This window comes from Molossus molossus, unplaced genomic scaffold, assembly GCF_014108415.1.
Source record: "Molossus molossus isolate mMolMol1 unplaced genomic scaffold, mMolMol1.p scaffold_m16_p_11, whole genome shotgun sequence".
Classification (NCBI taxonomy): domain Eukaryota; kingdom Metazoa; phylum Chordata; class Mammalia; order Chiroptera; family Molossidae; genus Molossus; species Molossus molossus.
The window spans coordinates 38,117,512-38,143,247 of NW_023425346.1; the positions used below are offsets into that span (position 1 = coordinate 38,117,512).

Below are 25,736 nucleotides of genomic sequence, written 5' to 3' on the forward strand. Positions count from 1 at the left end.
CCTGAAGTTTTAATCCTTCATTACTAGTTAAAACAAAATTACCAATTAGGCACATGAACACGTCTGTATTAATCTCATTAAGGTGATGGCACCAAATAAATTGGAACTATTTTTGTGCTTTTACTGTGTTCCTATGGCTTTATCAGGCCCTGTGGTCATATACAAAGACCTCGAAGCTTAGTCATTTAGAGTCATTCGGTTGTGGACCGAATGTGGCATTACCATCTATGGCTGAAAATTGCTTTCAGCTTTTAAACTGCACTGACTAGTCTGTAGTTAATCTTAGATCATTCACTCGCAAAATTAAATGAGCCAGAACGATGGTCTTTTTTTTTTTTTTTTTTATAAAATAATACATCACAAAACACTTATTTGCCCTGCCCAAAAGAGAGATCAAATTCATTTAAAATCCCATAACCCAGAGTTGTGAATTTTTAATTTTATTTAGTAGCACAGAAATAGAGGGTAAGCTATCTTTCTACTGCACATCATTGCTATAAATTTACATATGGAACATGGTTTGATGCTTAACCAACCTTTAATCTACCTTTGATGTATACTTCTACTTCAACATGGTCATGTGACACCCTTATTAATGCAAATGTAAAAAAGACTGTTTTGGATCTCTGATGTAATTAGCCATAAACCATGTTTCTTTTTTAAAAAAAAAAAAAAAGAAGAAGTGTGCCTACTTGACTCACTAGAGTTGCATATAAAGTTCACAGTTATCACAGAAGAATAACCTTAAGGAACTAAGTTTAAGAATTTTACTTCATTCATTCCTATATTTTCTGCCTAAGTAACTATTAAAGACTATTTTATTATACCAGTTATATTCAACTAAGATTTGATTGCTAAATAATTTGTTTCATAGGAGTAAATCATTTTCATTTTCATAAGATTTTTACCCAGATTCTTGTAAATGTGAAATCACACAGAGAAAAATGCGAACTGAGGCAATGGGAAATGCAATACTTCTGACCCTGATGAGCACACATCACAATGATTTCAAACATGTCATCTTTTAAATACAAACACTGGGTGCGTTTGCTTGTCATTGCTTCCCTCCTTTTCCACTGCCCTGCCCCACAATATGGACCAAATGTCTATGTTTTGATTTTGGCAGTCACTAATTTTAGGCTAAAAAAAAAAAATGAGCCGTCACAAATGAGGTGAGGTCACCTCATAATGCCAGTTGGAAGCAAAAAGTTTGGGTATTTGAGGTTCTGACCCAGTGAGTCCCCTGGTGGATGACAGGATGCTGAGGTTAGATATTGGAAAATAAGGTTCATGCTACTCTGTCACTGGGGCTGGAGCAAGCTGCCTGTTTGACAGAGAAGGTGGTGTGTGGTCTGGACCTCAAGAGAGAGGAAGTCAGCCACCCAAATCAAAATTACCCTGTTGGCCACCCAAAAACGATTCTTATCTCAGCTTAGGGAAACAGGAATAAAATGGTAAAAACAAAAAATTAAGATTGTACTTTATTTTGGGATAGTCTAGAGAAATTCATGGATCCATCTCAATATTATGAAAGTTCCCGAATTAAGAGTATAATTGCCATAGCCACATTAGAGCCATCTCTTTAGTTTTATTATGTGTTGCAAGTATACATGAGTCAAGTTGAACCATTCCAGAAATGAACCATTCATCATTTAAAAATATATAGTTTCATAAGCGTAAGTGCATAAAATAAAATGTATTTCTTCTATTTGAATGTTTCTTTAAATTTAAACAGAAGTAAAATTGATTGAAATTAATAGATAAATTAATAATCACTTATAGTTTATATAATTATGATGCCAACTATGGACATGTCTTTCTATTCATTTGTAATAACTTAGATAAAGAGAATTTTGTGACCAAAACATCACACTCATTTTTATTGAGACTGTTCTCCCTGTCTTAAAAACTTTCTTGAGACCCCTTGACCTGATTCTAAATAATCTTATCATATTGCTAATTTAAAATAGGTATTACGTTTATATTTTTCAATACATTTTAATGATTTAAAAGGAGATAATGTAGCAAATATTTGTCCTTTCCCCATGAATATAGAAACAAAAGATACATATATATTTTTAAATCTCATCTGAATATCAGGTGACCATTCTAAATACCGCACAGTATTAGTTTTGCCATCTCAAGAAAAATATCTGCATATGGTTGTTTATTCTGTAAAATATTCCTTTTTTTAATAGCCTGAACCAAATAATTTCTCATTTTTACAGGCTTCACTTCACTTTTCTCACAGTGAATAAATTGCAACTTATTTCCATGAAATTCATAGATGACACAGATCTTTATTTTGCATAAAGGCATAAAGAAGTGTCTAATATCTTCAATATTCATCTGCTAAGTGGACATTTGCATTGGGTTAGAACAGAAAAAGAGCCCCAACCCTCCCGCAGTGACAGCTGTACAAAGGGATGACATCTGACAGCTGTGACAGTGCTGAAGGGAAACTCAGATGACTCGCAGCATCCATGATCCAATTACAGCACACATCCCTCTGACAGACCCAGCAGCTTGACTCCAGCGTTTGGAAGGACAGTATTGATCTCTTGTCAGAAACCAGTTGCCTGCCTGCAATTGTGTGCTGCTGAACTTTGAAAAGCTATAGTACCCTCTTAAATGATAGGGGCAGTCAGGTTATAGTATTCAGGTACAAAGAGAGGTGCAAAGGGTATCTGCTAAATGCTCTAAACTTGAACAAATCATAACAATATGACAGTCCAATCATACTCAAGGAGCCCAGCTGATCTAGCTGGCTACTGTCTGTGCTAATGGAAAGACAGCTCTTTGTGTTTAGTGGGATGATCTTACTTGATGAAAAGGCCACTGCAATTAGTGCATGCTGGTTGGCTGTGCTGGGTGACAGGAGCATGGATGGTATAATGGCAGCTGCCAATAACCCTAACTTCAAGAAAACAGACAATTAGGCCTTTGATCCTAACACTGTTAGTCCCTCTACTCCAGACCTCTGCTCTGCTTTTACTGTAAACCTCACAAGGGCAATGTGGTACAACTTCACCAAACAGAACAACTTGGTCAAGAGGTCAATTACCTCTTTCCTCTTGCTTTTGTGCCTGCCTTCCTTAAGGAGAGGGGGGAAGTGTGGGGAGGAGACTCATGCAAAATATAACAAACAAATATTTCTTTGCAATGACAGTTTAAAGAAAGCCAAAATATGAACACAATGTTTTAATATGCCTAATTTTAAAATACATTAAAAAAATAAGGTGGTAAAAACAAGATCCTAAACTGCAGTAAGGCTATCTATTGGCAAGTATTCCAATGTTTGAAGACAATGTAGCATTGAATGTTAAAAAATTATGTCAAAATCCTAATGACGATTAAAGGTTATTTTCAGTTTTTCCCTATTACCTTAGGATGGCATAAAGATAGATGAAACATTTTAAATACTTAGAGCATACGCAAAACTTATACTGCAAATTATTTCAGTGCTTTTCATCAAGTGCAGCTTTAGAACAGGCAAATCACTAAAGTAGAAGTAAAACTAGTTAAATATTGGATCACACATACATGTACTCAGATACAGACACAATCAGACTAATATAGACACAGCCATGGTCAGCATATTTACTTAAATCAGAACAATATGGAGAAGATTATCCTGGTCCCTGTGCAAGATGGCAAGCAAATTCAGGATGTGTTGATATTTTTTATTTATTTATTTATTTTTGCATTTATCTTCAAATAGAGCAGGAGGGAGAGAGGGAGGAAGAGAGAGAGTGAAACATTGATGTGAGAGAGACACATCAACTGGTCGCCACTCACATGACCCCGACCAGGGCAGGGACAAACTGCAACCGAGGTACATGCCCTTAGCGGGAATCAAACCCGGGACTCCATGGTCCATGGGCTAGTGCTCTAACCCCTGAGCCAAACTGGCCAGGGCAAAGTGTTCATATTTTTAAATAAATATTCTTTATATATCTCAAATTTAGAACTTCTCAAATTTAGAACTTTTCTTAACTTTAAAAGTTGTTTTTTTTTTTTTTTTCTGAAATAGTTGAACAAGTAATAAATACAGAGATACCTCGGTTCTCGAACGCCTCGGTTTTCGACCAAATCGGTATTCGACCAGGAGATTCGAGAAACTTTTGTCTCGGAATCCGAACAAATATTTGGAACTCGAACTTCCGAGATGAGCCGAGTTGAGCCGAATGGCGTTCATTCGGCCCAGCGCGCCTTGCTTGCGTCATCAGTGTGAGCGCAGAGAGAGAGTCACGCTTTGTGGAGTCACGCTTTCCTATTGGGTTTCATTGCTTCGGTTCTCGAACAATTCGGTTCTCGACCGTCCTCCTGGAACGAATTATGTTCGAGAACCGAGGTATCACTGTATTATTAACTCTGGGTAGCAGGTACTTCAACCGAAACCTGTAGAATATGTTTACTGTTGGCATTGTATTAAACTGTAAGTATTGGGGCGGGGGGATGAGTTTATATCAGTCTTAGATACTTTCTAATAGAATGAGTATAATAGCAAAACTGGAAAACTGACATCACATAAAGCATAAATGTATGTTTCAAACAGTCAAATGTTTCAAATAGTTGAAGAACATTTTGATATTATTAAAACATAAAATAGGGTATGAAAACTAGTGTTTTAGAAATGAAGAGAGAACTAGAGATTAACAGCATGAAAAAACAGACTTTGGGAGATGGTTAGAGTAGAAAGAAACTATGACATAATAGTTTCTAAGATAGAAGAAGACACAACCAGTGTGCTTCAAAAATACAAACCCTTCATATACTTTCAAAGATACTCCTGTACACTAATGTGTAAATAAATGCTAATTAAAACAGAAGAGGTCACCCAAATATAAATTGTATAATAAAAAATCAGTAAGAGTGTAGAGAAATAAACATTGTCTTCTTTTTCATGGAAGTACACATTGTAACATTCTTAAGGTTAATTCAGAAATATCTATCCAAAATCCATATTATTTTAATCAAAATAATTCTTCACTGCACAAGGATTTATATGCAGGAACATTCATTACAGTGCTATTTGTAATGTGAAACAAATGAAAATAAGTTAAATATTTATTTAGTAAGAGGGGATTAATTAATTGTATCATGATACATACATAAAATAGAATATTATAGAGCCTGTAAAAATGAGGTGGATTTATATAAGCTGATATAAAATATTCTCCAATATATAAATATAGTGTCAACTTATTTGTACAAAGGTATACACAAAACAAACATTTATAGATGTCTATGAAATTGAGTGTATATGAATGTGTATAATATATTTATATCTACATACATCTTTATGTATATCAACATTTTTAGAAATACAAAAAAACTGGTAATAAGGATTAACTACTATGAGTTGGAGATGTAATAAATATTATTAACAAGTAATAAATATTATTAACTCTGGGTAGCAGGATAAATGTATGTTTCAAACAGTCAAATGTTTCAAATAGTTGAAGAACATTTTGGTATTATTAAAACATAAAATAGGGTATGAAAACTAGTGTTTTAGAAATGAAGAGAGAACTAGAGATTAAAAGCATGAAAAAACAGACTTTGGGAGATGGTGAGAGCAGAAAGAAACTACGACATAACTACTATGAGCTGGAGATGGTAAGGAAGGCTTATTTTTAATTTATAGTACCTTACATATTTGTGTGTGTGTGTGTATATGTGTGTGTGTGTGTGTGTGTGTGTGTATTACTTTAAAACAAATTTTATACTATTTGATTAAGTGTATTTGTGACAATTGCTTTTTTGCCAGCAATATAAAACTAGCCATGCCAGTTGTTCATGTAGATGGTAAATGTGTGTGGTCAGCCAAGGAAACACTTAGGCCACAGGATTTGAAGTGCAGGAAACAACATGGGCAAAGAAAAAGGTCTATTCGACGTGCTTAATCCTAGGAAACCAAAAGATTAGTGCTGAGACAAATCTGGAGAGGAAAATAAATAATTCAAAGAAAAAAGTGGTGATTAATGACCAAAAGATCTGCAAATCTTTCAAGTTTCTTCATCCATTTGGTAGTATATAGATGTATTTGTCCAGGTATATTGAAAAAAAAAGAAATGACCTGAATTCCATGTTAAAAGAAACAGATTCTGGGAACCCCCACAAATTCATGAAATTGAACTGATAATCTTCCTACATATCAAGTATCCTGGGTGATTTTATTTATCTGACGTATAGAAAACATTGGAAGGTTACAATATCCATGCTGCTGTTATCTTTAGCCAAATCTTGATCCACCTGAGAAAAACTAGTAGGCCCGCCCTTAAAAACAATGTGCATCTTTAAATTTATTTCTACAAGGACAAATATTAAGTTAAATATATCACACAAAAATCTTAACACCACAAATAGCCTATTATTAAATAATTATTAATTTTCTTGACAACTAAGTAAAAAATATTCTATTTCCTTGAAAGCATCTAGTAAAACAAAGAAAGTCCATAATCTCTTATTCTTTGGACTTTTCAGTACAATTTATTACTTATTCAAATTATAGGAAAATATGAACTTATTAACATTTAAAACTGAATGATTCTACTATGAAACTAAAGATAGACATAAAATTTATTTGAAATTGTTTAATTATTTTCAACCTTACTCTATTTCTATAAATTTTTGAATTATTTTATGACTCTAAAATACTTTGAATTTTATTAATATTATTTTATCATCTCCACTGAATAAGTGAATAACTTTACCAATAATAACTGACTACATTTTAATGATACCTATTTCCTATACATCTGGAAATACAGATACCTTAAGGCTAAACCACAGAAAAGAAAGAGAAAAGAAATTTCTAGGTTCGTTAAAGCCCTCAAGATGGTGAGCTTGTTGGTTTGAGTATTATGTTTCTATGCTGTAATTCTAGGCATTGATCTCCTTGTGGATCATTTAACTTTGTTCTGCTTCATTTCAAAACATGGTGCTCTTAAACCTGTTCATCCCTCAAATACATGTCACTGGGCAGAAGGAAAATGAGGGAAGAGTGTGGATGGTTTCACAGAAAAATACACAACTATTCAATGCAGTACAATTCAACTCGATTCAATTTAACAAAAATTTGAATAATTCTATGCCATGAATATAAAAAACATGAACCATAAACTGGAGCTCAGACGTGTTACAATATATTAGAAGAGATAGATATATAAAGAGAAATATAGTTTAGTGTAGTAAACATCATAACAGGAATATATTCAAGGCACAGGAGAGTGAGAATTATGCAATGGGAAAGTACGAAAGAAGATATATTTACAAAGTTAAGGTAATTCTAAACTATAAATAAGACTTCATCAGATTTATAAGGTATTAGATGAGGCTAATTTCTGAACACAAAGAGTAGCTGACCCAAAGTGCATTGAAGTGTGCATGTCAGAAAACTCTAACATTTTAGTATTGATCGAATGTAGGCTTTGAGGAAGAAGAGAGACTCTCAATTCTACTGAGCCTTTTTTTCAATTTTTGAGATATCTCATTTCGCTGTGTTCATGATCCCAATAAAAATCTCCACAGAATCCTCATCTACCCGTGAAATATCGTGTTCTTAGAGAAAAAAAACATGCAGAGAGACCATGCTGAGTAAAATTACATTATTTATAACTGTAAGGTTTCCTGATAAACTGTGTTGGATAAAAAAAATCTTCTTACTTAAGACTTATTATGAAAGCTGTCCTATACAAGCCTAATCTGCAATTACCAGCTTTTTCCAATTAAACAATAATAATAATAATTAATAATAATGGGGTTAAGAATCATAAAATACAGAGAAAATTAGACTATGTTTTTCCCTAAGACTTTGAACAGCTTGTCTAAGCTATCCTCTTATTATTTCCCCTCTTACCACACCTTGGTCTTGCCTGGAGTTTGCATTTTACCAGCCCCTGAAAAGGAAAGATTATGATGCATATGAATTAACAATGACCATGTAAAAACGCTCATCAGTCACTTGGCCCTCTAAAAATAATACCTCTTATCACTGTCACTATAATATTTTTCTGTTTATAACAATGAATATCTCACTTGGGAAGCTCTTTGAGGTTGAAACAAATCAATAATATTTCCCAGCTTTTGGTTCTCTTCTTAATCTAATCGGCTTTGTAGGGAAACAATTTTTTTTTTTTTTTTATCCTCACCCGAGGACATTTTTTCATTTTTTGTTCAGGTAGAGTGGGAGGGAGAGAGAGGAACAGAGAAAGAGAGAGAAACATCGATGTGAAAGGAACACATCGAGTGGCTGCCACCCGCACAACCGACCAGGGACAAATTGCAACCGAGGTACGTGCCCTTAGCGGGAACCGAACCCGGGTCCCTCAGGACCGCAGGCCGACGCTCTAACCGCTGAGCCAAACCGGCCAGGGCTAGGGAAACAATTTTGCTGTGGAAACTTGGAGACCTTGCATGTTACCATATAGACTACACAGCAATGTTTGACCACCGTCGGACTCAGGGTTTGGTGGAATGCCCTGCAATACCTGCTGAAAAAAAGGTTAGACATCCTGTTAAAAGGCTGCTGCATGCAGTTTTTCATCTATATTTTATGGGAGATTTCCATAAGACCATATTTCATTCATAGTCCTAGTTTCAGTAGCATGCAGGTCTACCTTGCCCCCCTTTTAAGGTACAGTGCCAGTTTCTGTGGGAATCGATAGACTTCTGTGTAAGCAATAAACTTTGTAGATTCCTTTGGGCTCATTGTCTCTCGCTGGCTGAATCTATAGAGTGCAGCAAGTAAACTTACCAGCTGCAACCATGGTACAGTTCGTGGTTCAAGGGATGCTGAATCACTTTACAGAATTAATAGTTAGTTCCAAGGTCCATAAGAAATATCTTCCCCCCATTAGGGATAAATTATATTTAGAGACACAACTATGATGAATTTTCAACTAATGTTATAAAATACCTTCTATAAAGTGAGCCTATATAATTCTATTTTCTAATCTGCTAAATCGTACTTAACATACTAATATCTATTGGACACATATATGTCAACTACTATTCCACAAGTTTTATACACACACTCTATTTTAATTCTCGTACCAATTCTTGTATTTGTTCAGATTTATACATAAAAATATTGAAGTTTGGAGAATTTAAATTACTTCCCCACAGGTGATGCGGAGCTAGAATGAGCTAGAGCCAAAGTTGGAATAGAGACAATCTTTAAATGACCTCGTTTTTGACTACGAGTTTATTCAGCTGGCTCACTAACAAGTTCACACCGAGTCTGACTTGTGCACAGAACGGTCTTTCTTACTATGGATTCTTATGGCAAATGAAACTGATCGCCCACTGTGAGCAAATGTGATCACCCATTTCATCCGAGCACCACTTCTAGCAACAGTTACGTAATCAAGTGATGTTTTCTACTAAGTTTAGTTCATGTGCTAATGTAAGAGAGGCATCAACACTCTGATCCCATGTCCAATTTTTACATGGTATTTAAACATTTTAATAGGAATCTCTTAAAATTGAGTTAAAAAAATTCTATCCATTTAAACACATCACACTTTAAGAAAGATATAGATCTATCTTGATGAAAACAGAGGGAACACATTGGTAACGAGTGAACCTCAAAAATGATGTCCTGTTTGCCCAAGATTCAATATCAAATATTGTTCTATATGGCCATATATATACTCTGAAGACTGTATACTATTTGCTGTGTGCTTTTACCTACTTTTAGCTTTTCAAGAAGAAAATTCTAAGGAAAGCTTTCCTTCTATGTCCTTAGCCTACTAGGGCCTTGTTAGAAATCCTCTGATCGCCAGCCTCCTTTTGACTGTTCAGTTTGATTAGGCTAGGTTATGCAATAAGCATTGTTTAAAATGACCTTGAATTCCCCATCAACACAGAGTCCTATGAAAGCTAAGTAAAATAAAATACAAATGAAAAGAAAGCAGTTTAAGAATCAATTTACTCTCTTATGTTGTATCATATTTACAAGAACTTTGATTTAATTAATGTTTATGTGTGCAGAAAAATAGCAGCACTATATACAATAGCTAAGATCTGGAAACAGCCCAAGTGTCCATCAGTAGATGAATGGATAAAAAAGCAGTGGTACATATACACAATGGAGTACTACGCAGCTGTAAGAAAGATCTCTTATCCTTTGAGACGACATGGAGGGACTTGGAAAGTATTATCCTAAGTGAAATAAGCCAAGCAGAAAAAGACAAATACCACATGATCTCACTTATATATGGAATATAATGAACATAACAGTCTGAGGAATACGGTAGACCCAGAAACATGGAAGTAGGGCACAGATTGACATCCCTCAGAAGAGGGGGTGGGAGGTTGGAAGAGATAAACCACAGAACTTAGATGCATGTATGCATGACCAATGGACATGGACAACAAAGCCGGGGATGGGGAGGGGGTGGGGTGGGGAGGATGGTGCCAATGGGGTAAAAAAGGAGAAACATCTGTAACAAAAATATAAATAAAAAAAATTTTTTTAAAAAGCTTATGCTTACAGTTGTTTTTAGTAATATGTTATTTTAAACTAATACTATATATTATGTTTTCCAAGATATTAAGAATTTTCTTAATGCAGTGTAAAATAAATTTTGCAATGAAAACTACAGCAAATTCAATGTAGAATTTCTGTTTGTCAATCAAGCAGAATAAAATGGTTGGTCCCCAAAATCTCTTAACAGAATTCACCAAAAAATAGATTTGATAAATAGTAAGAGGGAGATACTTGCCAATGTCCAATCTAAAAACGTATATGCATACAAGATACATTTTACATGGAACATTTTATTATGCATTTAAAAGAGACAAAGTGTTCAAATTCTTGAACATTAAGAAATAAAAGAAATAGCAAGGAAGGATTGTGAATTACATGAAAAGAGTTATCCTTTAATATTTTCTGTTGACTTTTGTAATTCTTCATCAATATCATCTTTATAAAAACTCATATCTGAAAACTCATAAAGGAGCACATACAGGATGATATTTTGTTATTGTCTATTTCTGCTTTATAGTAAATGTATAAAGTCATACTAATTTAAATGAATATATAACAAATATCTTAGTGCTTTGAAAATTGACAGAATTAGTTTTACATATTTTTATTCATTTGTTTCAATTTATGAACTGCAACCTGTGGCCTCTGAGTACATGTACATGATAAAATTATCAGAAAACAAATTATAAATAGTAATCAGTAGTCTCTTGCTTAGCCCCTGAACTTTATCAGTGGCATGACCCAAGATCCCAGGCCTGACGGCCAATCAACTTGTACTGTCAGTTCATAAAGCAAAAGATTCTCTAAATACAATTCATAAAGAACTACCAAACCTCTAGTTTAATGAAGCTGAGATTCACTGACTGTTGTCTGTAGAAGCCATATAACATATATAACAAAATTTATTGCAGTGATTTTATGGAAACCAGTTTATGCATTTCATTTATTTTTTCTAAATTAATTTATACTAATAAATATAATTTGATAATTTAGAATTTCTATTGTGAAAATATGTATATTTTTAGAAATATAGGTTAATTTTAATAAAGCTTTTTTATACTGACAGAATTAATCTAAGAGCAATTGGCCTGAAAGCTATAATGAATTCTGAATTTCTCAGCTGTTTTTCTACATTTCAATATAGTCACCAGAATTCTGAAAAAACACAGCTATTTGAAAATTTGAAATAAAAGGAAATACTTGCTTTTTTTCCATAATGTAAAACTGTAGCAATTTTTTCTCCCTTGTTTCCTACATGTGTTTATTATATTTACAGCACTTTTATGTTAATGAAGAAGTGAGGGACCAGTTCATCATAGGGCCTTATTCTCAAAAAATACTGAGGGAAAAGAAGAGATAATCGGCTGTGAGGGAAAGAAAGAACAAGGAGACAAAAAGTCAGAACAATTGCAAGACCTTTTAAAAAACTTTATTCAAGTACAAGTGCAATCTGAATTAGATCAAAACAAAATAGACAATTGTGAATAACTGAGCAAAATCCAAAGTTTAAAAAGAGTTCTATAAGTATTCAGAATGTGTACTTACATGTAAGAAAAGTGTTGACTATTAAAGTTAGAATTATTTTGAAATAAGCTATGAAAGAGAATCTATCCTAAAACAAATACACAAAGATAGACAATGTTTCTATGGAGAGGCAAAACACTCAGAACAATTAATACAATATTAAAGGAGAACAAACCCATTTTTACATTCACTATCCAGCTACAGTAATGAAGACAGTATGTTATTGGCTAAAGAGTAGACAAATAAACAATGAAATGGAATAAAGATCCCACAAATAGACCCAAATAAATATATTCAACTGATATTTGAAAAAGTGGAAAAAGCAATACAATAGAGCAAAGATGATCTTTTCAAAAAACTGGACATCCCCTATCAAAAAAATTAATCTAGACACAAACTTTTCACTCTAAAAAAATTAACTAAAAATATATCATAAACCTAAATATAAAATAAATTATAAAACTTTTTCAAAATAACAGGATGATCTTAGATATGGTGATGGCATTTTAGATATAATACCAAAAATACAATCTGTGATAGAAATAATTTATAAGCTAGAATTTATTAAAATAAAAAATTTTTGCACCGTATAAGACCCTGTTAAGAGATTGAGAAGACAAGGTAAACATTGAGAGAGATATTTGCAAAAGACACATATGACATAGGACCAATCCAAAATATACAAAGTACTCTTAAAACTCAACAATAAGAAAACAAACAACTCAATTAAAAAAAGAAAAAGAAAGAAAAGAAACAGACCTTAAAAGACAACCAAAGAATATATACAGATGACAAATAAGCATTTAACAAGATGCTCCACATCATATATTATTAGTGAAATACAAATTAAAATAAGAATAAGATTACATGCCTATTAGAATGGCTAAAACCCTAAACACTGACAACCCCAAATGCTGACAAGGATGTGGAGAAAGAGGAACTTGCACATTGCTGGTAGGAATACAAACTGGTGGGGCCACTTTAGAAGACATTTTGTCAGTTTCTTAAAAACTAACCCTACTCTTACCATATAATCCAGCAATCACATTCTCTGATATTTACCCCAAAGAAATTGAACAATTTATGTCCACAGAAACTTGTGCATGGATGGTAACAGCAGCTTTGTTCATGATTGCCAAAACTTAGAAGCCTTGCAAGCAACCAAAATTCCCTTCAGTAGGTGAATAAATAAGTAAACTGTGGTATATCCAGATAATGAAATATTACTCAGTGCTAAAAAAGAAATGAGCTATCAAGCCATGAAAAGACATGGAAGATACTTAAATGCATATTATTAAGTGAAAGAAGTCAATCTGAAAAGGCTACATACTGTGTGAGTTCAACTATAAAAAATACCAGGTGGAACATTATTCCAAATATGTGTACTTCTTATTGGGGATTAGTTTCAAAACTGGCTAGAAGCTTATTTCTTGAGAAATATATCTACTAATACCATTCTAAGATATTTCTGTACAAAGACAGATATTTTTCTGTACTCTTATATCTTTATTATAAAGTAATAGTAATTATTTTAATAATATTGAATGTAAATATAACAATAATACCAATGAACCTACATTTAGATTCTCACGAAGTCCCCTGATTTAGACTATTGCTTCTTATTTAATTCAGGTTCTTCTCACACTACACCTCTGTTATGATATAAAACCAACATAATAATTAGACACTAAATCTAAGAAATGATTTGGTTGCACTGAGAAGTCTAATAAAGTAAAGTCAAGCTATAATATTTTAACACGATTGAGACCAGAGCACCACATATGAAGGAACACAAAGCAAAAATCTTTCACTTGGAACAGAAACATATACACCTACAATACCCTTATTTCTCTTGAAGGGGGACTAGAAATAGCTATTTTATGAGTAGGACTCAAGCTGAAAATATATAGGCAAAATTGGACAACTACTGCCTATGATGATTATTGTCATTACTAATTTGCATCACTTAACTGAGAACCAACAATAAACTTAGCACTATCAAAGTTTTATTTTAGCATACAAAAAGGTTTTGCATTAGTCAAAATGAGGTCGATAAACTAATGAGATATTGCCAAGATGTTATCTACTCCTTAAAATTTTTTAATCAGTTATCTATTGTGGAACAGAACACTTCCAAATTTAGTGGCTTAAAACATTAATAAATTATTATTCCTCACAGATCTGAAGATTAGCTCTATAGTTTCTCTGTTGGATTTGCTATCCCTGCAGGGACAGCTGGAATGGAATGTTTAAGATAATCTCACTAAAATCTGGAAGTCTTAGAGAACAGACCAACTCTTTGGATGAGAATTGGCAAAATGGTATGACTATGTTATTCAATCTATCACAGAAGTGATGGAGGTTTTTCTCTTGAGTAAAAAACAGATAAAAAATATTATTTGATGAAGAGGAGAACTGTGTAGTTTAGTACAGCTGTTTTTGCATCTTCCTCTTTGATTATTATATTTTTATGTCACACTTGTTTTTTTATTATGAATCTCTGCAAAATGGCGAGCCTTTGAATATTCCTTCATATGCTTATGAAATTGAAACAAAGAAAAAAATAGTGGAAATTATTTAATCACTTAAAATATAATACAATAACAATATAAAGAAATATGTAAGAATATAAAATATCTATATATTGTTTGCAATTTTAGAAAGCATTTTTAAGTAGAAAACTATTTGTTGAACTTTACAAGAACTCTAGGAGGGAAAGAGAAAAGGTATCACTATCTCTATTTTATAGACTGATTTAAAATATGTCAATATTTGTTCCGAAAATGTATTTCTGGAGCTGGCACAGACAGATCTAGAATTAAGATTTTCTAAGTTTAATCATTGATCCATTATGTTTAATTTTAAAATAGGCTTTAATGGTTTAAAATAATTTGATGTTAATGTTTATAAATATATTTTAAAAACTCAGAAAGAAATAAAATCCTAACTAAAATATCTAACAGAATAATTTAATGACTTATTATACAAAACAGTTTCTGTATCAATATTACACATTTAATGTTGTCTATTTTAAAATTTAATCAATTTAGTACAACTATGATTTCAAAACTGATTTGTCACTGGATATTAAAAATTAATTAAGAAAAATATGTCAAAATATTAAATTATAATATATTTAAGGAAAACTAAAATAAATCACATCAACAGTTTTATTTTATAATTTTGGAATTCAAATTTGTATATAATTTAGTTTATATACAAATTAAAAATCTCTTGGATAGTTAGACACACATCAGTCAACATATTCAGCAAATAAAGAATTGATTTATAATGTAAACATTGGTAATTTAATCCTTATAAACTTATCAGTACAAATAAAGGAAATACGATACATTGACTTGACTCCAGCACATGTGAAAATTTAAAAACTAATAATTGATATGGTAAAATTTTTAAAGTAAATAATTTATATCACCTGCTCTTATAGAAAATCCACTTTTTTTAGTGTGAGTGTTCAGCCTATAGCTTAGTAATAGATTGCCACCATCATGCAATTATTATAAATTTAGAAAATGGAAACCTATGTACCACCATGCTACAAAGTATTTGTCCTCAAGAAATAATACAGTCTTTAAAAAGTTAAGTAAAAAGAATGAGCAATGGTAAATGCAATAAATTAAGCGATGCAAATGTAGAGTTTAAAAAAATATAATAAACGCAAAAGCATGTTATATTACATTAGAACAATATAACAATCATGTATGTACCTTTATGCACTGAATAGCATAACAATAAATTTTATAACAAAATAAAAAAAAATTAAAAATACAAAGAAAACTGTAGAAAAAAACAATCAGAATAGAAAAATCTAAGAATCTTTTCATCCAAAAGAACAAGTAACAAAAAATTATAAAAATATAATTAATAAAACAAAGCAGTATAAATATCATTGTATACATACATTCAATTATTTGTCTCACAAACAGTATATAAAACAATGTCCACAATATTTGTGCTGTTACTATTGATTCCAGTAATGGGAGTGTTTTACCTGTCAAGCTGAGCCTTTTATAGAAAACATTTATCAGCTCTGAACAAAATATAAAGAATAACTACTCAAAGATACAGAAGAGTGATCAAATGCAAGCAGAAATAAGAGAGCCCGATCCTTGAAAGAAGGGCACTGTACTAGGTAGGACTTGCATTTATACAGCTTTTCACTTGAGGATATTCTCTAGTTCCTACAGTACAGGACTTAAGTAGAAAGTCACAGTCCTTGGACTTAGGAAACAAAGAATAAAATTTAGGGTTTTCTAAATGAATGGAAAATTAAGGAAGAAATCCCAGGAGGAGATAGCCACAGAAGGAGAAGCCATAAAAGCTGCAAATAAATGCCACCTAAATCCTTGTCTGACACCTAATCTGTGTATGCATGAGGAAAATTTCAAGGTGAAATGACAACACTGGAAGGCTGAAAACTGACTAGAAATTTCACCTTTTTTTTTTTTAATAGGTTAATTTTGAGATCAGCCAAGTTTACTAAATAACATAAGAAATAACATACTTTTAGAAAAAGATAAACTCCAAATGTAAAGCTTATTGTTTAAAATGCCCAGCAATCACTCAAAAATTACTAGATGTACAAATATACATGAGAATTTCAGTATGAAAAAAATAATCAATTTAAAACCAAAATAGAAATGACTCAAATGTAAACTATAATAATGGGCCCTGGCCAGTTTGGCTACACAGTTAGAGCATCAGCCCGTGGGCCTAAGGGTCTTGGGTTCAATTCTCAGTCAAAGGCACATACCAGGTTTGCAGGTTCGATTCCCAACTCCTGTTGGTGTATCTCTCACACATTGATGTCTCTCTCTGTCTCTCTCTGTCTCTCTGTCTCTCTCTCTCTCTCTCTCTGTCTCTCTCTCTCTCTCTCTCTCTCTCTCTCTCTCTCTCTCTCTCCTGGGAGTGGAAAGTGTGAGGGAAATTTCAGAGAAGTGATCTTAACGAGAAGATGTCCTAATTCTATAGATGAACTGATAAAATTCCCAGACTCATTTTCAAACTGGATATATATAAGATTAACCCAAAGCAACACAAAATATACTGATAGCTAAATAAAAAAAGTAAACCAAAGCTCAAATTCCAGTGTAACTCCTGGAGCATGGTAAGACAGAATTGAGACATTAAAGAGAGGCTACAATAATTGAAATGACATTAGAACCATTGTTCACAGAAGGTGGCATAGACTTGAGGTCTCAACCAAACCTAGCTGATTGTCTGCTAAAACAAACAAAAATTAACAACCTCCAGAGGATCATAGGAACAATAATCTCACAATGTAGTTTTAAAATTTTCAAGATAAATCTAGAATTTCTTAGCATACAAGTAACCAGAAATATGTGACAAATTCCAAAGAGAAAAATAATTGGTGTTAAGTTCAAAGTGCTTCAAATATTAGAATTACAAGTAAACTTGAACTGAATTATGAAGACTTATGTACTCTACAAAGAGAAAACAGTAAACAACTATGGAATTCCTTTTTGTGGGACTATGAATTAACAATCTTGAAACTACTTTCTGTGAGTTTTACGTTTGAGCAGATGAGTAAATATATTGATAGCAATGAGAGCCTAATTCCTCACTTTGGGGAATTTGAAATATCAATACAAACTCATGGTTTTTAGGAAAGAGAAAAAATAAATGAATAGATTTGAAAATGATTTATGACATATTCCCTTTTCTGCTCACTAGAAGGTCTAGAAGCAATGATGCACGTAGTAATGAGCACACCAAAAACTCTAATCTTGGTTTCTAAATACCTTTTTCCACTTTTTGCACTAACACTTGTGGGTCTTTTTAGAGAAAAAGCTTACTTCATAGCTAGGATATGGAAATTAATAAATATGCTTGAAATGCCTTATACTGTCTTCAATAAGGAAGCATACAAAGAATAATGAGAATAAACCAAAAGGACACAGAGCCAGATTTAAGAGGGCCCTACTGTACAAATTTGACATATATTTTTGCATTAAACATGAATACTATTAATGGAATATAATCTGCTGCATAGAATAAAAATCCATGAGTCATCTTATTGTAAATACATAGACAATTCATTATGGTTTATCAGGCATTCATCATTTTTAGTGGGAGATATCTGTTTACTTATACTGGTGAAAATGGAATTTCTTATATCTGTATTGGATCTCTAAAACATATACCACTATGGTATATCAGTATACTATATGGTATATAAATACATAGTATAAACACTAAATATTTGTGAAGTCTAGGAATGAAATGCAGTAAGAAAAGCAAAATGTATTACTTTCATTCAATGGTATTATTTTCAATATTATAGGTATTTAAAATTTTTCAATAAATGTTGCAATAATTTCTCCAAAATACCTTTTGAGTAACAGATTACATAGTTAACCATATAAAAATCTAATCCAAACAGCATCCTTCGCTTCCTGATGTTTTCCATGATAGAGCTCCCAAATATTTCACAAGGGAATCCCACACAGAGAAAATGAGACACACACACTGCTAGAAATGGGACACCAGGGAGCTTACAAAGGTATTAATATATGTGAGTTACAGTAAATTAAACTAAATGAAGAGCTGTCACATAAGGCATTGCGTCTACTGATTACATATGAGTGATTCTGGATGAATTGCAAGCTATCACCTATTTACTCAGCATCAAACCAGGAAACAGCAATGTTTGCTTCTATTTTCAATGGCAATAAAGAACAAAATCTGAGTTTTCTTTGTAATTTTGCTCTTGTTATATTTTAAAAAACTTAATATGGATTATATGCTGCTGATTAGTTTCATTTTGAAGATCAGGTCCCCAAGAATGGATCATACTCTCACAAATTTGTCAATCTAGGTGCTTAAAAAAATCAGTGTGTTTTTCTTGTTGCAATTTGTAATGATTATTTTTTCTTTATAATCATTTTGTTCTTTCTGACTTCCATATTTTTCAAATAACCATATTATTTTCTCTGAATTAAAACATATTGGAATTTAATATGCCCTTTCAGAAAAATAAATGACAAAAGAGAATCAGTACGGCAAGTTTATTAATCTGTTTACCTGATACCAACTAAAGCATGGCTACACTAAATCTGAGCCTCAGCTGATCTTTTTCTCTCTCTGGTAACTGACCTTTTACAGTTCGATGTAAAGAAGTAATGGCTTCAACTGCTAACTTTGAAGTCAGCATCATAGCTTTACCTTTTATACTGAACACCTTAATCTGTTCAAGTTCTGTTATATCAGATACCATATTTGGGAAACAAAAGTAGATAGCTCAACTTCTGTGCATTTGAAACCTTACAGTGTCTCATGCCTCGTGTTATCTTTTACTGATATATGCTCATAGAGCATAAGCATGAAATAATGGGAAGTTCCTTGGATTTTATGAATTAAGGACCAAATTCCAAGGCTAAGCAAACTAGGTAAACAAACTTCTCAGTATCAACAAATGAAGCAAGGAATATGTCATCTGTGCACCCAAGTTTTCTCGCTCTTGTAGTGAAAGTATTAAACTAGATAATCTCTAAATTTTATTGTATATCTAAGCGTAAAATATGTATGTTAATTTGAGTAAAATAAAAATAAAGATAAGCCCTGGCTGATCTGGCTCAGCGGTTGGAGTGTCGGCCTGTGGACCAGAGAGTCCCGGGTTCAGTTCCTGCTAGGAGCACATACCAAAAAATGAATAAGTAAAAATAAAGACAAGAGAAACGAGAATAAAATGTCTATGTATGAGGCTCAAGTTAAGATGGTTTGAATATAGGCATTAACTTCCCCATTTGTCCTACTATAAAAAATACATATCTTAAAGATGTCCTCAAATTTGCAGTGACACTTCTTATAACACACCGTCATAGGCAATGCCAAATATTCACTTGCACTTAAAGAGCCAGTCACCCATTTTTGGTTACCCATATATCTCAACTAACTAGCCACACCCCTGGAATTTCCAACTTCAATGACATTTCTATACTTGAAACTCTATACCAAAGAGCATGGGCTATGACATCCTAAATTTCTGCCTAAGGGATAATATAATCTTTAAGTACAGAGATGTAAAATCCTAGTGGGGTAAATTTTAACTCATAGATTAAAGACACAGATGGGAGCCTGGTAGATTCCTCTCTTTATTATTTTAATCTGTTAGGGCTACCATAACTGAATACTACAGATTGGGTGACTTAAACAGAAACTGTTATTTTCTCACAGTCCTGGAGGCTGGAAGTCCAAGATCAAGGTGTCAGCAGGTTTTATTTCTCCTGAGGCCTCTCTCCTTTGTTTGTAGACAGCTGCCTTATTTCTGTGTTCTCATAAAGCTTTTCTTCTGTGCACACACACTCCTCTTGCCTCCTTCATAACTACTTTCTTAAAAGCCCTTTATCCAGGGCTTCAACATAAGAATTGGGGAACACAATTCAATCCATACTATGTACTCACTCATGGGATTCTCAAAGCACAACTGCTCCAGAAGAATTATGTATACTGAGCAGACATAACTATTGAACTCTTTCTCTTTGATACTTAGCAAGAAGAAGTATCCTTGGTAACATATCAGTTAACATTGTTTTCATAGTTCCAACCCCTATTTCCTTTTTCCTCACACTTTGCCCATTCTAGTCTTTCCCTGAGACTATGTCTTTTAGAGCATCTATGATAGTATTGATCAATAAATTTTGTATATACATCTTTCTCAGAAACTTCTAGATCAAGCAGACAAATTAATGAATTACCTACAAAATATCCAAATAATCTAGTAAATTCACTCCAGCATTGTACCAAACACACACACACACACACACACACACACACACACAACTTAAAATTTTTTTATTTATTAAATTAATTGGACCCTAAAAACTCCATCAAAAATCTACTAGACTTAATAAATGAATTTGGTAAAATAACAAGATACAAAATTAATGTAAAAAAAATGACAACATTCTTATACACAAATGATGAACTCACAGAAAGAGAAACTAAAAAAAAAAAAAATCCCCAAAATATTAAGATACCTAGGAATAAACTTAATCAAAGAAGTAAAGGACCTATTTGCAGAAAACTACAGGACACTGAAAAAAAAAAAAATAGAGGAAGATATAAAAAAGTGGAAGCACATACCTTGTTCATGGATTGGAAGAATTAATATCATTAAAATGTCCATACTACCCAAAGCAATCTACAGATCAATGCAATCCCCATCAAAATACCAATGACACATATCACAGAACTAGAAAAAATACTTCAAATGTTCATATAGAACCAAAAAAAGACTCCGAATAGCCACATCAATCTTGGGAAAAAAAGACAAAGTAGGTAAGATCACAATACCAGATATCAGGTTATACTACAAAGCTACTGTAATCAAAACAGCCTGGTGCTGGCACAAGAACAGGCATAAAGATCAATGGAATATAACAGAGTACCCAGAAATTGACCAATGTCATTATGCTCAATTAATATTTGACAAAGGTGGCAAGAATATACAATGGAGTAAAGACAGCCTCTTTAATAAATGGTGTTGGGAAAATTGGACAGCTACATGCAAAAACATAAAACTAGACCATCAACTTACAACATATACAAGACTAAACTCAAAATGGATGAAAGACTTAAATGTGACTCATGAATCCATAAAAATTCTAGAAGAAAATGTAGGCAACAAAATTTCAGACATCAGACACAGCAGAATTTTCACTGATACATCACCTAAGGCAACAGAAACAAAGGAAAAAATAAACACATGGGACTACATCAAACTCAAAGGCTTCTGTACAGCAATGCGCTGGCCGGTTTGGCTCAGCAGTTAGAGCGTCAACCCATGGACCAGAGAGTCTCTGGGTTCAGTTCCCGCTAAGGGCACATACCTCAGTTGTAGTTTGACTCCTGCCCTGATTGGGGTCATGTGGGTGGCAGCCAGTCGATGTGTGTCTCTTACATTAATGTTTCTCTCTCTCTTCCTCCCTGTCTCCCTCCTGCTTTATCTGAGGATAAAAGAAAAAAAAAAAGTCTTTGGTTAAGAATAAAAATAAATAAATAAAAAGCTTCTGCACAGCAAAAGAAACAACCACCAAAATGGAAAGGTAACCCATTGTATGGGAGAGCATAATTGCCAATGATACATCAGATAAGGAGTTAATTTCCAAATATATAGAGTCCTCATAAAACTCAACAAAAGAAAGACAAAGAACCCAATTAAAAAATGGGCAGAGGAGCTGAATAGACACCTCCCCAAACAGGACATACAAGTGGCCAAGAGACATATGAAGAAATGCTCAACATCACTAATCATCAGAGAGATGCAAATTAAAACAACAATGAGGTATCACCTCACACCTGTCAGAATGGCCGCCATCAACAAATCATCAAACAACAAGTGTTGGCGAGGGTGTGGAGAAAAGGGGACTCTAGTACACTGCTGGTGGGAATGCAGACTGGTGCAGCCACTATGAAAAACAATATGGTGTTACCTCAAAAAATTAAAAGTTGAACTGCCATTTGACCCAGTGATCCCACCTCTAGGAATATACCCTAAGAAGCCTGAAACACCAATCAGGAAGAATATATGTACCTCATGTTTATAGCAGCACTATTTACAATAGCTATGATCTGGAAACAGCCCAAGTATCCATCAGTAGACAAATGGATAAAAAAGCAGTGGTACATGTACACAATGGAGTACTATGCAGCTGTAAGAAAGAAAGATCTCTTATCCTTTGAGACAGCATGGTGGGACTTGGAGAATATTATCCTAAGCAAAACAAGCCAAGCAGAGAAAGACAAATATCACATGATCTCACTTATCTGTGGGATATAATGAAAATAACAGTTTGAGGAACTGGGAGACCTAGAGACGTGGAAGTAGGGTACAGATTGACAATCCTCAGAAAAGGGGGGTGGGAAGGAAGAAAAGAGATAAACCACAGAACTTATATGAATATATGCATAACCGATAGACAAGGACAACAAAGCTGGGGATGGGGAGGGGGTGATGGAGAAGAGGGTGTCAGTGGGGAAAAAAAGGAGAACCACCTGTGACAAAAATAAATGAATGAAAAAAAGAAAAAAAATTAATTGGGGTGACATTAGTTAATAAAATTATATAGGTTTCAGATATACATCACCTGTATATTACATTGTGTGTTCACATGTCAAGTCTCCTTACATCACAATTTTTCCTCCTTTACCTTCTTCTATCTCCCTCCACCACCTTTCTCTCTGGTAATCACCATATAGTTGTCTATGTTTATGAACTTTTTTTCCTTTTGCTTAATCCCTTCACCTTATCCACTGAGCTCCACGTACCCCATCTCCTCTTTTAGGTGTCATTCTTTTCTCTGTATTTATGAGACAGTTTCTATTTTGTTTGTTTTTTTTTATTTTGTTTATTAGATTCCACATATAAATAAAATCATATGGTAATTGACTTTCTCTGACTGGCTTATTTCACTTAGCATGTTGTTCTCCAGGTCTATCCATGCAGTCACAAAGGGTAAGAGTTCCTTTTTGTTTGTTTGTTTTACAGTTGTGTAGTATTCCATTGTGTAAATGTAACACAGCTTTTTTATCTACCGATGGACATATGGGCTGCTTCCAAATCTTGGCTATTGTAAATAATGCTCTAATGAACATAGGGTTGAATGGTGCACATAGTCTTTAAAATTAGTGTTATAGGTTTCATCGGATACATTCACAGATGTAAAATCACTGGGTCATAAAGCAGTTTCATTTAATTTTTTTTTTAAATAACTCTATATTTCTTTCCACAGTGGCTACACCAATCTGCATTCTCACCAACAGTGCCAGAGGGTTTCCTTTTCCCCACATTCTCTCCAACACTTGTTGTTTATTGATTGATTGTTGATAGCCTTTCTGATTGGTGTAAGATAGTATCTCATTGTGGCTTTTATTTGCATTTCTCTGATGATTGGTGACCTTGAGTATCTCTTCATATGTTTATTGGCCATCTGTATGTCCTCTTTGGAGAAGTGTCTATTCAGATTCTTGGCCCATTTCTTAACTGAATTGTTTTGTTTTGTTTTGTTTTGGTATTGCATCTTATACATTCTTTATAAATTTTGGATATTAACCTCTTATCAGGTACATCACTGGGGACTATTTTCTTCCATTCAGTGGTTTGTCTCTTTACTTTGTTGATGGTTTTCTTTCCTATACATAAACTATTTAGCTTGATGTAGTCCCATTTGTTTATTTTTCTTTTGTTTCCCTTGCCAAAGGAAATATATCTGAAAAATATTGCTGCACAAATGTCCAAGATTTCACTGTCTAATTTTCTTCTCAGATTTGTATTGTTCTGAGTCTAACATTTATGTCTTTATTCTATTTTGAGTTTATTCTTGTTTGTGGTGTAAGAAAGTGGTCTAGTTTCATTTGTTTGCACATATCTGTCCAATTTCTCCAAGTCTGTTTATTGAATAGATTATCTATACCCAATTGAATGTTCCTGCCTCCTTTGTCAAATATTAATTTGACATTTATAAAGATGTGGCTTAATTTCTTGGCTCTCTATTATGTAATATTTATCTATACATCTGTTTTTATTCAAGTACCGTGGTGTTTTGATTAGTATAGACTTGTAGTATAGTTTGATTTTAGGTAGCATGATTCCTCCAACTTTGTTCTTCTCTCTCAAAATTGCTGTGGCTATTCAAGGTCTTTTGTAATTAAAATTACCATGGTTAAAGACAAAGAGAATCTTAAAAACAGAAAGAAAAAAATAGTTACCTACAAGGGAATTCCCATCAGACTGACAACTGATTTCTTAACAAAAACTTCTCATGGCAGAAGGGATTGACATAAAATGTTCAAAGTGATGAAAAGTAAGAACCAACAACCATGACTAATTTATCCAGTAAGGCTATTATTTAAAATTGAAGTAGAAATAAAGTGCTTCCCAGATAAGAAAAAGCCAAAGCAGTCTGTTACCACCAAACCAGTACCAATATTACAAGAAGTGTTAAGAAAAAGGAAGACAAAACAACATAGAAGAACATAGTTAGAGGGATAAAATGGCAATAAATACATACTTATCAATAACTACTTTAAATCTAAATGGCTTAAATGCTCCAATCAAATGACATAGGGTAACTGATAGAAAAAAGAGACTCATATGTATGCTGTCTACAAGAGACACATCTCAGAATAAAAAATACACAGACTAAAATTAAAGGTATAAAAAAAGATGTTTTATACAAATAGAAATTAAGAAAAAAAACCTGGGGTAATAATACTTATATTTGACAAAATTGGCTTTAAAACAAAAACTGTAATAAGAGACAAAGAAGAACACTACCTAATGAAAGAGGGAACAATCCAACAAGAGTATATAACTCTTGTAAACATTTATGTAGCCAACATTGGATCACCTATACATGTAAAGCATGGTGGACTTAAAGGGAGAGATTGACAATAATACAGTCATAGTAGGGAATTTTTATACCCTATTGACATCAATGGAAAGACAGAAGATCAATAAGGAAACAGCAGCCTTAAATGACACATTATATCAAATGGATGTAACTGATGTTGTCAGAGCATTTTACCCCAAAGCAGCAGATTATATGTTCTTTTCAAGTGCACATGGAGCATTTTCTAGAATAGTCCACATGTTAGGACACAAAACAAGTCTCAACAAATGTAAAAAGTTTAAAATCATATCAAGCATCTTCTCTGATCATAATAGTATGAA

At 33.1% G+C, this 25,736-nt stretch overlaps 1 pseudogene; it reads left to right on the top strand.

Moving 5' to 3' along the window:
- Nucleotides 1-3,587: 3,587 nt before the first annotated feature.
- LOC118625905 lies at nt 3,588-3,685 on the top strand (annotated as a pseudogene).
- Nucleotides 3,686-25,736: the final 22,051 nt, after the last annotated feature.